This window comes from Glandiceps talaboti, chromosome 18, assembly GCF_964340395.1.
Source record: "Glandiceps talaboti chromosome 18, keGlaTala1.1, whole genome shotgun sequence".
Classification (NCBI taxonomy): Eukaryota; Metazoa; Hemichordata; class Enteropneusta; family Spengelidae; genus Glandiceps; species Glandiceps talaboti.
The window spans coordinates 6,473,611-6,487,495 of record NC_135566.1 but is presented as its reverse complement, the minus strand read 5'-3'; positions in this window follow the sequence as shown (position 1 = coordinate 6,487,495).

Here is a 13,885-nt window from a genome sequence, read left to right as displayed (position 1 = left end):
TTTCCTGCAACATTTCGTCTTCCTATATTATGTTATATTACGTTATACTATGTTTTGTTGTTATATTATGCTGTTATGTTACACAGTGCTATGTTATGTTATAGTATAGTATAGTATAGTATAGTATAGTATAGTATAGTATAGTATAGTATCGTAAAAGACGCATTTATGTTATATACATTTAGCTCTACTATGAGCGGAACCATTTCTGCTTTTATATACATCTGAATTGTGGCATAAACACACTTTAAGTCAAGCATAAGCATTCTTATAAATAAAGCATTTTAATTATGTTCGTATGTTGTAATATTTGATCAGGTGTTTTATGGATCTGACATTTATTGCCTTGTTGCCAAGTGGGTTTCAATCGCTCTTTGGTTTAGAAACATCGCACAGCATGAACCATTACACTTCACTGTAGAAGGCTGTCCACACTTAAAAAAAAGTAATTATCTGTACTACCTTACTTTCGCTTGAATCAATATATTTGTGGGGGTTAATAGCAAAGCAACATCGGTCATAATGTACCCAAAGTCAAGTCCAACTGACAATTTGATCTACTGCATTCTTGACAAGGCGAAGTTTTAACCTTTTAGATTCCAATGTCTTAATCATACGAATTATTTTCAGTGGTTCTATTTAATACATACCCTCCATGTTTCATAAATAAACGACGTATATTCTTTTCAAATGAATATGGTTTGGTTTACATTAAATTTGTATTGCCTTTATTCATTTTTTGTACCTTCATTGTGTTTGTTCTTTTTCAATTTCTCTATTTCTGAGTGCACATGTGAAATATAAAATCCTCATGTATTAATTATTTTTACATCTGTATTTGTTTCAACTATCTGTATTTGTTTCAAGCACCATATTGCCAAAGAAAAAGATATGTAATGTTCGATACTTGAGCAGGTAATCAAAGTGACTGACCAACCGTCTCCCAACGTGAACAAATTTTGAGATAGGAGAGATAACAATATTATATAACTTGAGGCTAATGTATAACTCTGAGCATTGCCTTTGAAAGATTTAAGATCCGCTTATCTAAGAGCTAATATGCTTATAATGCTCCAAAATATAATTGAAAAACGCATGAATGTTTTAGTAAGTACATGCACAGAAAATCAGTATCCGTAATATCATGATACATTTCATATTTAAGTCTAGTGATGCGTGATTTTACGCAAGAAGGTATATCGATTTGTACGTATCAATGGTTCGATTAGTGGTAAGTCAATATGTGGGGTTTACATTAGACAAGCAAGTGAAAAAGATGGTTACAACCAGAGACTGTCAAGCATTTACAAGCGAGGTTGTGACAAATGGGTAAGGTAAGCACATAAATTGGATTGATAACATTTGGCACAGCATATTGGAAGTGCAGAGACAAGCTACATTCAATCATTTGACAAGAAAGGCCTCTTTACATAATTTAGTTAGCTCACATTCACAGACGATTTCGATTCATCTTTCATTTCATGTACACGCGGCTTTACATGTAATGAGGTCTTAAAACTATTCCTATCAAAACCATACATACTTATGTGCTTTCAACATGCTTTGCCAAGTGTTATATTAATCCAGTGCTGTTGTTTACTTTCCCTGTTTGTAACAAATTCTGCTTGTAAATGATTGCCTGTCAATGGTTAAAGTTGATTGTGTACACATTACTCTCAGTATCTCGGATAGCCTTGTTTGAAAACACGACCGACGATTACACGAATTTTACAATATGATGGTATCAACAGGAAAATAACTTAAGTAACTATATGATCTAAACGCGATATCGTTTGGAATTTGTGTCGCCTGATTTTCGAAAATAATACAAGGAAAAATAAAATGAAAACATGAAAAACAGCATATAAAATCCTTTCAACAGATGATAACATACATATAAGCTGGTATAAACAGAATCGAAAGTCTTTTAAATAAAAACTACTTAATATAGATAGTCTTCACGCTGTATACTTACCTGTACCACGTCTTGAATGATTGCCCGTCAAACCAGACTAAAGGCTACAATAACGTCTAACTATACTGTTGATTTTACCTATTCAAAATATATAATTTTCTTTCTCACTAACGCATGCGTGGTATCTTTCTACCAACCCAACTCATTTAAGGAAAGTTATTAAATTAATCTAATGATTATATGTATGGCATATCACTACTACTCGCAAGTGGTAATGGTAATGAATCAACAGCAGCTAAACAACTGTGACAGAAGTGTTAAGATATGTATATATATATATATTAGAACACTGCTGCCGGAGGGGGAAATTGTAAATCAAAATCCTACAAAATGATAACTTATTAAAGCATTGATGATAAAGGTTAATATATGTTGACGTCAACATAACAGCTTTCAAATGTGAAGATCACATTTTCATTGCTTGTATGAACAAATTCATTTCCTTTTGTTGTGTTATAAAAGATAGGCATCGTGTAAATCTTACTATTGATTACTTATCTATTGATATTTAATAAAAACACAGTGCACGTCTAATAAGTCGTGTCAGTTCAGGGAATTGTTGACAGATGCTGTTGTGATAAAGTTAGTGTTAATATTTAATCTAGTGTTTTGGCAATATATACCAGCAACTAAAGCTTAATTCACATCGTAGCCTATATTTAATTTGTCACATTCAGTCAATAAGGCGAGTATGGCTAATTCCCTGGGGTCTATTTTTGTTAATTAGTTACTCTTAAAGCCATACAGATAAAACATCGTTATTTACACCACAGGTAAACCAAGTGTAACGCGTCCGGATGAACAAAGCAACATTGGCTTATTTCTTGGTCGTTTATATCACGACAACGCTTGTTCTAATGCGTTGGGAATGTGCGCCACCAAAACCTCGAACGTCGTAAAACTTACTTCTGTATATTATAAATTTTAATCTCCCTTGTGATTTGAAGATGTTGCCATTTCTCGTCTTCGACTGACGTAAGAAGGCTCCTTAGGTAACTCTTATTTTCCGTGGCTGAACGAAGAAAAGTGTTAGATGAAAAATTATTTTCTGCCATAAAGAATACAAGCATATGTATCATATTGGTACATTTAATGCTGCCTCTATGAACATGCAAGGAGTTTGTTGAGAATTTACTTTAAATTACACAGCACGGGGATGTAAACCTTCCATACATGTAGAGTAGATTTGTAAATGCGTCGGATGACTTACAAATATATGAGATTTCCACTTCCCAGAGATATGCAGTTAATGGTGTATTTAGTAGCTATGTATTACAGTTGTGATAAGGACAAATGGTACATGACGTATCTTCAAGTATTTTACAAGTAAAGTCTTCGGGTTATTAAAGATAACTCAACATATAAACTACGTAAGGGCAAGACCCCTATAATGTACACTGATAGTATCTGAAGTGTCTCGACTATATGATTAAATACCCATCTTATTTCATGTGTAATGTTTAGAACAAACTGGATTTCTTCAATAGTCGTGCGTCTATTCGGAAGTATCTTAATAGACCATCATTAGTCACTGGGTTTATGTTGTCTCATTTGCATTTGATAAGTCTAAATGAAAACTTGATTACAGTTATCTATGTACAACTGGGAATAAGTATGACGAAATAAAAGTTTAATATGAGAGGTAGGATAAACTAACCACGTTCCTGACAATATATTTCTATGGCCTCAATAGTGGTGCATACATGATAAGGAGAGCGCTTATAAATCTAAAGGCAGTATTTGTGTTGTTGATATAATTACGATATAAAATACCCTGTTCATTGCATACTGAGTAGATTGGAAGCAATTTTGAGTCGGTGTTACTTCATCTTCACAGAAGCTCGCAGGATAATAGAGTAGCCGCTTTTTACATAACAGTAAAATGCTTACAATAACCATTTTTGGAGTCATTAAATTCCCAAAGTTTGTTTACTTAAACAACCAAGGCAATGATAAAGGTTTACACATTCCAAGCACTACTTATTATGCTATGGCACGATTGGTGATTGCAAGCTAAATTTTCTTTATTTTACTTTTCACGACAACTGAGCACAACAGCGTGTTACTCGCGAGATGCCTGTCAAGTTAGATTACTGTGTTATAATGCTATGCCCTGAGTGTTCACTACTTGCTCTGTAAAGTATTAGTTTGTTGTCATCTACTAAATACAAGTATTGTAATGACATCTCTAGCAATAAAAAACATGTCTCGATGCCCATAATTGCTGTACCTGAAAGGATTATAGTTAAGCTACGGTAATACATTTTGTAGGGGGCTGGGTGACAGCTGATTTGATTGATAAGTATACAAAATATAACCCCCCCCCCCCCCACTGTTTCAGAATGTTATCTGCTTGCATCGAAGATTAAGGTAACGATTCACATTTATATTTCCAGAAAGAACACATGGATTAGGTTATTTCTTTTTGCTTATTATCCCTGTACTGTGAAACTCGTACTTGAAGAGAATAAAGGCTTAAAAAGTAATTTTTCATTTGCGATATCACCTCACATTTATATTTTGATAATCTTATGAGGAGGAGGACTTACTGTATGTCGAATCGGGAATTTGGCAGAATACAATGAGTGGATAACTACCTGGAATTGTTTCTCTTACTACAATGAGCTCGAGCTAGAGGGGCAATTTAACGGAACGTTTGGCGTGATCTGACATCCAACCTCCAATCAGGAGATGGAACATGACTGCCTGATCGCCATTATAACATAACATAACACAACACAGCTGTGTTAAGACGAAGGGCTTATATTACAACTATAAATCCTTCTTTGAGACCATTGTAGATATGACGATATGATGGGAATATTAAATATTCTTAGCGTACATGTATGGTTTGTTGCGATCTATTAAATACATATTAGACAGGATAGAGTAAACACATTTCAAATTTTACCTCCATCGTGTTTTCTTGAGAGCCGTATATAGCTTCATCTGATATCGACAAAGTCGTATAATTTCAATGAACATGCACTCCTTAGTGCTTCCTTACTGATAACATATGTTGATAGAAATTATCCAGTTTGAAGGAAGTGCTGCTGATTCATTGTGGCATTACAAGGGACGTCTAGACAACTAGAACTACACAAACAAGAAATAACATACTCTCGGACACTCTCTTCACTCATATTCATAGGATGACAAAGCCCTAATATAAAGATTGTATGTTTGATTGTTTTTCATACGTACTTGCCAGCATGTAAACTTGAAACGTTATTTAGAGAGTAGATAATATGAAATTAACCGCACATCCGCTTGGACAAGTTGATTACTCCTTGTATGAAATGACGTAATACGATACTTCAGTTTGATGATGGAATTGACCAAAGTCATCTATTCGTAGATGAATGTAATTACCTTAACTTGTTTCCTCCTCATAGACTCCCTTTTCAAGTTATTGGACTTTTATCTGGCACAACATTACCCGATATATATTGCCTTAGCTGCCAGTAGAATGCTATTTGAAATGCATGGACAATTCTTTTTAGATTTTATATTTGTAGCATTTACCTGAAATGATCTCTATAATTCATGGGCTTGTTATCTGCTTATCTACCATTCAAATTTCATCAAAGCAGGGTCCAATAGGTCACCAATCACTCATAAACACAATTAAAGAAGCGACGCAGCATTTCTTTTCTCATCATCATCATCATATATATAATGATTATTTATAATACATGTATTTTAGATTACGCATTATTGAAGCACAAAGAGCGCCTTGATTATCTCCCTGACATTTATTTTTTTCATACACCCGCCCGAAAAGCAATAATAATCAGAGATAATGGATGTACATAATAGACCAGAGGTCAAAGATGATATGTTGATGCTCCATTTTTTCTTTGTAGATAAATAAAGCTTTTGTAATTTATCAGATTGAAGCTTTTAAGTTCAACAGGGTGCAAAGTAGAACGCTTTCATGGTTCTGATTCTTGTCTCTGCAATACGAGTATGCTGAATAATGTGATTAATACTAAAGAAATTCATTTTGAAAAACAATTAAAAGAAGATGTCCGCATTTATGATATGGTCCGATTTGTAAGAAGACTACACTAAAAATGACACAAATGTTTGCTTTTCATCCTAGTGGGAAAAGCCAAAACAAAAGAAACGTTTAGAAACTGACCATGCAATACATAAAGGCTATAGTATGATGTATACACTGGTTAAGGTATCAGTCGACAAGGAGAGGGGGTATTTCTTTTTAAATGCAAATTTCAAATATCAAACTCCCCACTTTTATAGACGTGAGTGCGATTTTTTTTCTTATTTATTGTCCCTTAAGCTTCTTTTCATTACATAAAGGGATGAAAATTCAGTCCGTTACGTAATATATATAAGAGAGTTATGTACGGATAATAAACGCCATCTTAATAACCCTCTCCACAATGATTTATAGATGAGACAATGCCATTCGGAAAATACATATCACGTCATGACTTTACAAAACTTTATAAAATATATCACAGCAAAGCTTGTAATTTTAACATTTGATTTTTCTAAAAGCCATACAATGATCAAATATATTGGTCCCATTTCATTTTTAACTTGAAATAGAACTTAAATATAACATGGAACAGCGCTTCTGCCAGTACCTGAACATACACTACATGTCCAGTTACATGCAGTTAATAGTTTCTATGCATACACCATTCTACTCCTTCTCTGTAAGTAGCATTTAAAATATATATTTAAAGACTCAAACATAAATTTTTGTATTTTTTAATAAGATGAGTCTATAAGCTTACTTTTGATGTAAAATGTAGTAAATTATGGCACTTAAGTATTGTTAGATTAAAAACCCAAAGACCAAATGTTAATAACTGGATTTGAGCGTTGTATGGGGTTGTTCGGTGCCTGGTGTCTCGTATGTATAGATAACTATAATAATCACAAACAATTAGCGCAATATAAAGCTACAAGCGAAGTACATGTCTAGAAATCTGCCACATTATCGAGCTGTCAGCAACATCCCATTAGTAGTTTCATACTAACTTGATCTAACCATCCGCGTTTTATGTAGCAATCAAATTGCTGAATGTGGGCATTTCTGTAGGTCGAATTCATACATACAATTTTCTTCTCCATGATAACTCTGTCTGTTCTACTTATACTCAGCATACCACAGGGATGCAAACTACCTTTGCTCTGACATACAAGCCTTCACAATGAATCATATCAAACAAAATATAACTAATGAAATTACGCAGTTGTAACATGAGGTAGACAGTGGAAATAATTTGATTTCGGAGAATGTAGGCAAACGTCAACATTCACAGGTGTTGTAGACTTGTGACAGTTGTCTGTCAGTTATACAGGTGCCATGTTTTGGCAGCCAATGGTATGTCTTTAATTGTAATTGTTTATCGCGACTGAATTATGCAATCAAATGAAACTCTTCAAGATCGCTTACAACGGAAAAGTCTGCTTTTAAAATATAACACATTTTCTTGTAATACAAAAGTGGATTTACAACTCTTCGCGGCCATGAATGTTTGCAAAGTATGTGGTGGTGGTGGTGGTGGTGGTGGTGGTGGTGGTGGTGGTGGTGGTGGTATTCGGGGTGTGGTTTCTTAGTGCCACCCATGCTAACCGCGACAACGAAGTATCTACGTGCACTAGTTAAAAAAAGAGCACTTACCAAGCTGAAACGTTGCTTCAATGGAAAAAACCGTAATTTCAACAACACTGTGAACTATGTAACAACTGGTAGGATATCGTTTAGAATCTGCAAAAAAGAGTTGAGAATTAAAAAATAACACATTTGAATAATGCAATGAGCAATATTGCAAATCGAGAATTGATCAACTTGTGTAACCTCTGTGACTCGTTTCTTGCATGTACGTATATGGTTTTTTGTGTGAAAGATCTAACAGGAGGAACACACACGGGACCTGAGTCAATACCTGAACTGTCCGTGTTAGCAGTTATAAACCCAGTACATGAGAACAAACAGCTACTCTTCGAAACAGTTAAACTCGGATATACGTTTGGTTCACATTTACTAATAAAAGTGAATAGCGCAAGGATGTTACTATCAACCTTCAGCAAAACACTGCCATGTTGAAGCTTCGAAGGCAGAAAGGTATTCTCAGTACAAACTGTACATGTATTTTGAACATCATCATTTGCTAACTTTGTGTAATCAAGTCACGTCACACAACAACCTTTATGTTCAATTGATGTCAAAGTGGGGCTTTTGAAGTCTGTGTTGCTTGGTTCTATGTTTAGATTAGGCTTAAATTTAATGAACGAAACATGTACGACAATAAGGAAATGTCCAATTTGAGAGAACGGAAAGTTCAATTAACGTGTGTGCGCCTCTCTAATGTCGACAAATAGTCGACAAAAAGTCTCGTAATGACATAGTGGTATCAATGGACTACAGATTGAGAATACTGCAAAAAGGTTGGTGTGTTGGTTGTTTTCCATAGCGGATATAGTAGATATGAGAACTTACGTCTTAGAGGTCAATAGCCCATGACAGATACTAATGAAAAGGAGAGAGAGAGAAAAAAACAACATTGACGTCTACTTTTATCAATTACAGACTGGTTGATGTTTCTTTGCAATTTCGGTCTCAGGTATACAGAATCTATTCGTCAACTTTGACATTTTCGGGAGATTTTAACTCATCAGTGACCGTATGTCATATATCATAGTTATAGGATTTATATCCCCTGACATGCCTCGATCATGTGAAACACTTAATGAATACATGTCTAAAGGCTGCCCGTGGGTAATGCAGCTATATTCACAAAGCTGGCCCTTTTCCTTAAAAAAAGATTACTATCACCAGGGAAATGATTATATAAGCGTGTGAAGATATGCTCAGTGCTTGAGAAAAAATCAACGTGATTGAATTCAGATTTACACCTTTTCTTTAAGAGTTCTCATCCAAGATGGTCAAATCGTTTGGACTGCTTGTCATTACCTATGTCTGTTCGAGAAATGTAATCAGCTTGTTTGTGTTGAAATAATTCAAGTAATGAAAGCATGATAATGTAATTTCAGACTGTTTTGTGAAGCATAGCAGCGATAAGTTGATTAAAAACCATGACATTCTAACCAAAAGACTAAGTAAGCACAAAGAATGAAATAAAGAGTTTATTTCATAACGAAATTATGTAACGGAAATTGCCTTATTATTACAAGTAAATCTATTACAACTATGGCGAATGATATATTCTTTGTATATTTTCCTATGTTAATTCACTTTTGAGGCGCATGCGATATTTATAGAAACTTCATTTATAAACTTTAACTTCATTTGTGTTATTATTAAAGAATGGCCATCTGAGACAGAAAATTATAATTCGTAGAAACATTTGCCCAAAGCATATCAGAATATGGGATATCAATCCTCTACTTGTGACATTCTATCTTGGCATTGATTCCACAGGGTGCAACTAAGCATGTGCTTTAATCAAACCTAAAGTACATTATTCGATATTGGATATGTTTAGTTTTTCCATATTCAGAGCAAAGTCATTACAGATTATTTAACTGCGCCTGAACTGGCAGGGTGTGTTATTTAGTGTACTATTAACATGTAAAGGACAGTGCTAACTGATTGCAGACTGGGGTAGACCTTAGCCAAGTTTTAACGAATTCAAGCACTGAAACACTAAGTATATTCCTAGACAGACGAGAGAAATCCACTGTCTTTGTAAAAACTGCCCTAAAAATCCAAACTATTCCAACTGAACGAAGGTCCTTCCGACTTGCAAGGAAATGAATTTCTTCTTATCTGATCATCTAGGAAATAGCTGTGGAAAGCAGTTGAAACGGAAACCCTAGAAATAAATTGGACTAAATTTATCATTAGATGAAGTATTAGATAGTCCTTCGATAGAAGCAATGACTGCGACAATTAATGGCAGGCTGTAGAATTGTCTCAGAAACCTGACCCATTGAAGTTATTGAATGAGATCTATTACATGATTATACCAGGAGTAACATGTGCATATTTGCATATTTAAGGTAATTTAGTTTCAGGTCATCAAAAAATATTCAGACAATCGTGTACACACTTTACAACGAATAGCTGTATACTGTAAAATAGAACAGTATGAAGTTCGAATAAAGGGTAACAGATTCTAGATATATTCTAGATAATCACGTACACCAAAACGTTGTTAAACACGCTCCCTAAAAGATAGAATGGAGGTATAGATTGCATGGAATGACGTAAATAGTTCATTCATTACATTGGATTCTAACGTTCTGAGGTAGAAAAGAATTTCTTCTCTTTCAACCTCAAATGATGTTCATTACCAGAAACTCACAAGTACCTGAAATATACGACATAATATTATCTGAAACACTGGAATTATAAATTCAACAGATAAAGGAATGTTCCGATTATTTTGTCTTATAAGAGGGAGATCTTCCACAAAACGATCACCAAAATGATATTTCTGGCATGTAATACAATACGCTAAATCAATACTAACAAAAGTAAATCTGCTTGTAACAACGCGTGTTATTCTTGGAGCAAAATATGATCAGTATTAATGACAAGACTTGAGGAAATCAACCAGTGGTAATCTCCAACCCACGTTCTTCTGTACAGACCGACAGACAGAACTATGACATTACCATTCCTTAAGGAAGGTAAACAATATACACTCCATGCTTCCCTAACTGGTTCATGCAAATGTGCCTTCGGTCGTATTTCATACTTTAAAGTTAGAAGCACTAGTTATGGATCTTCTGCATTATTTAGACTCATGGATAACATTGTACTCTCAAGGCAGTGATTGGGCATCTAATAACTCGGTGTCAGATTAAATGATACATCCTTTTGGATCAGATATACTTCTTGTTGACCTTTAGCAAGGCGCACGAGATGGTATTCATTTGATCATAGTTGCTGAAGTTGCATACAGATTGTTCCTTTACATTTAATCCAGCTATCAACTAGGTGTATGCGTGATATGGTGTATCTTTCCCTGCTTGAAGCAAACCAGTTCAGTAGTACTCATAAGGTAAAGCCATTTTCACAGAAAATGGTTCTAGTCAGTCTTTGTGAATCATGTCAACTTCGTCAACCAAGCATTTCTATTATTTGTGGGTGAGAATAGTTTAAAATGTTAGAATACCAAAAAATGACCTCACCAGATTCAAAATATATGACTGCAAAAGTGGTTTTCATGGCTTCAGATACATATACAACAACATCTGCGTTCTGCGGCACAAATATGCTCTAATTACTTGTAAGATATGAGAAATGGTAAACAGAGTTTCTCGCACAGACTTTACTCACGACCAAGCATATACGTGATAAATTGTCCATGCAAGGCATGCTACACTAGTAGTACAAAAGTGCTCCAACAGATTGACTGTCGTTCCACATGGAATTTAGAATTGCGAAAATATTGATTGCTTTCTTTGATCATGGTAAAGGTCTACCTTTGATTTCACATTACTAGTACTCTTAATTACTTTCAAAAGTTAGTTTAAATTCGGCGATACTTCATGTAGTTTTCCATCATGGTTTTCAACCTGTTATCCTGTATAAAGATTATAGTTCCAAAGCTTCATGGCGTTTGTTATTTGATTGTTTGGACATTTTCAATATTGACTGCCTGGTTCGATTACATTTTACACCCAAAGTGAACGAATTTTGAATCTTGATTAACACCATATTGGATAGACAACAATTATATATTACAGCAGAAAAAGACCTCTCTAAGATTCCCGTATTGTACATCTGTCCTTACGTATACCTCATCAGATTGCATCACAATTTAATGCTACTGAAATGCAATGTTATGTGTGGGATAGTAAAATATTTTAGGAATGATACCTCATATTCTTATGACAGACATATCATATATGGACTTGTAAAGTGGATATTCAATTCTAGAATTCGGATACATAGGGGTAGTAAAGTGTGAACTGGAATATTTACAAATAGTTTCCAATACGGAAAATTAAGTTGCAATGTAAGTATATCATGTATATGACAAATAACGAAGTGTGAAAGATCTTCCTGTCGGTTAAGTTTAGTTGACTAGATTCTTGATTTAATTCTGCCTTGAATCGTGTACAAAACATTCAAAACATTCATATTGTAAATTATACCAAAAGTATCAAGCCACAACATGTCCATGAGAGAGTTTCTTGCCTGAATACGCAGATTTGATAATTAATAGGAATGGAAGAATGGCCTATGAGCGCAATTTCTTCTACATCTTCAACTAATTAGGTAATTGTTATCATAGTGCATAAATCGCAAAGTTTGTCAGATTCACAGGAGCATACCTTGCAGTCACAGCTATAAAAACCTAGGCAATAACTTGATGCGAGCAAAACGTTATTTTCAAGCAAATTTGTATATGATTTACGAAAATACTTTTGCTCCAAATGAACTCCGACTTCGTGTAATTAAGCCCAATTCAATGCTGTGGTTGACATTTGGGGTAGGTAAGAGTTTACATGGTGATTGTGATGTGCCACACTGTGTCTGTCAACAAACGAAAAACGCTTCATCCGGACATTCCTATCTGATGAACTCTGAACTTTAAATAGGAGTAACTACAGTTTGTTGTTCAAGTTTTACAATCTTTTCCCAACTTGTATGAATATTTTAGATTTAACTTTTTTATTTTAAGTGTACCAACAGTGTTTATGAGTGTCGTTTGATCCTCACAAATTTGAATATTAACGGTATTACAAAGGAATAACAAACCATTCTTTGTGACTTTTGGTTCATCGTAGATTTAGTATGTAAAAGCTATATCTACAAAACTAATGAAATACTAAAGACGGAGGAGAGTAATATTTTTCCATTAATATAGGATATTAAAACACGTTTTAATTTTTCAGTTATCCATAAAACGTCTAGTCACATCAGTCATTTTAGTTTATATGAGTATAAGGTAGACAGTGGCCTAAAAGGCTTTGAGTTATGGCGATCATCTTCTAATCAGAATATTTCCTTTCTTACACGTAGCACGACTCAGACTTATTGAAATTCATTGCATCATTTGATATGTATTCGATCATTAGCACCGATTTAGTGGAAGTATTACATGATATCATGTTACACAACTAAAGAGGTTTACGATTAATGTCACAGAAATGATTTATATACATTGACAGAATCCTTTATCACCATACATGCCAGTGTGTAGATTTTAAGAGAAATGAATTTCGAGAAAACAGGCAGCTTTGAAAATTGTGGAGTGGAACAAGGCACAGTTTTTTAATCTTAGATTTAATACTGTATGGACATATTTATTTCTTGAAGACAAAGGATATACGTTTAAGTGTGCAGCCAAAGTCCCACAGCATTATAAGGAGATTGAATTAATCGTAAAATTTTAACACACATTATGATTGTATTTCCTTTCCCTACAAAGTAGTGCGAGTTGAAGGCACTCATTTCGATGTTAAGTAATCACATTTCCAAAATTGACATAATAGTGCTCTTAAAAATAGGTCTATAATTGACGAGTGTATACTATCTACAAGTGATCGGCCTTAACGTACCTGTACGGAATCATCAAAGTACACATTAATGTTATACAAAGGTTGAATAGCAGTCGTGAATATCAAATCTTGTTTTGGCCTATAAAAGTTTCATATAAAGCCACATATGGATGTCATATTAAACCGTGTGTCTTAATGCCAATGGTTGTCGAAATCTGTCATTCGCGTCAGTTTGTTTGTCGTTTAACTAACCATGCAATATAATATACCGCATAGAACCGAAACATTGCATTATTCTGTAGGTAGTCGACACACAGATAGGTACTAGTAATCACACATTTAGATTGCGAACAATGTCATTACCGAAAACGTGGGTGCATGACACAATAAGTGTATATAAGTCAATTTGCTTTTCGCTTCATTTTGAGACGGGTGACATTTTGTGATATATTA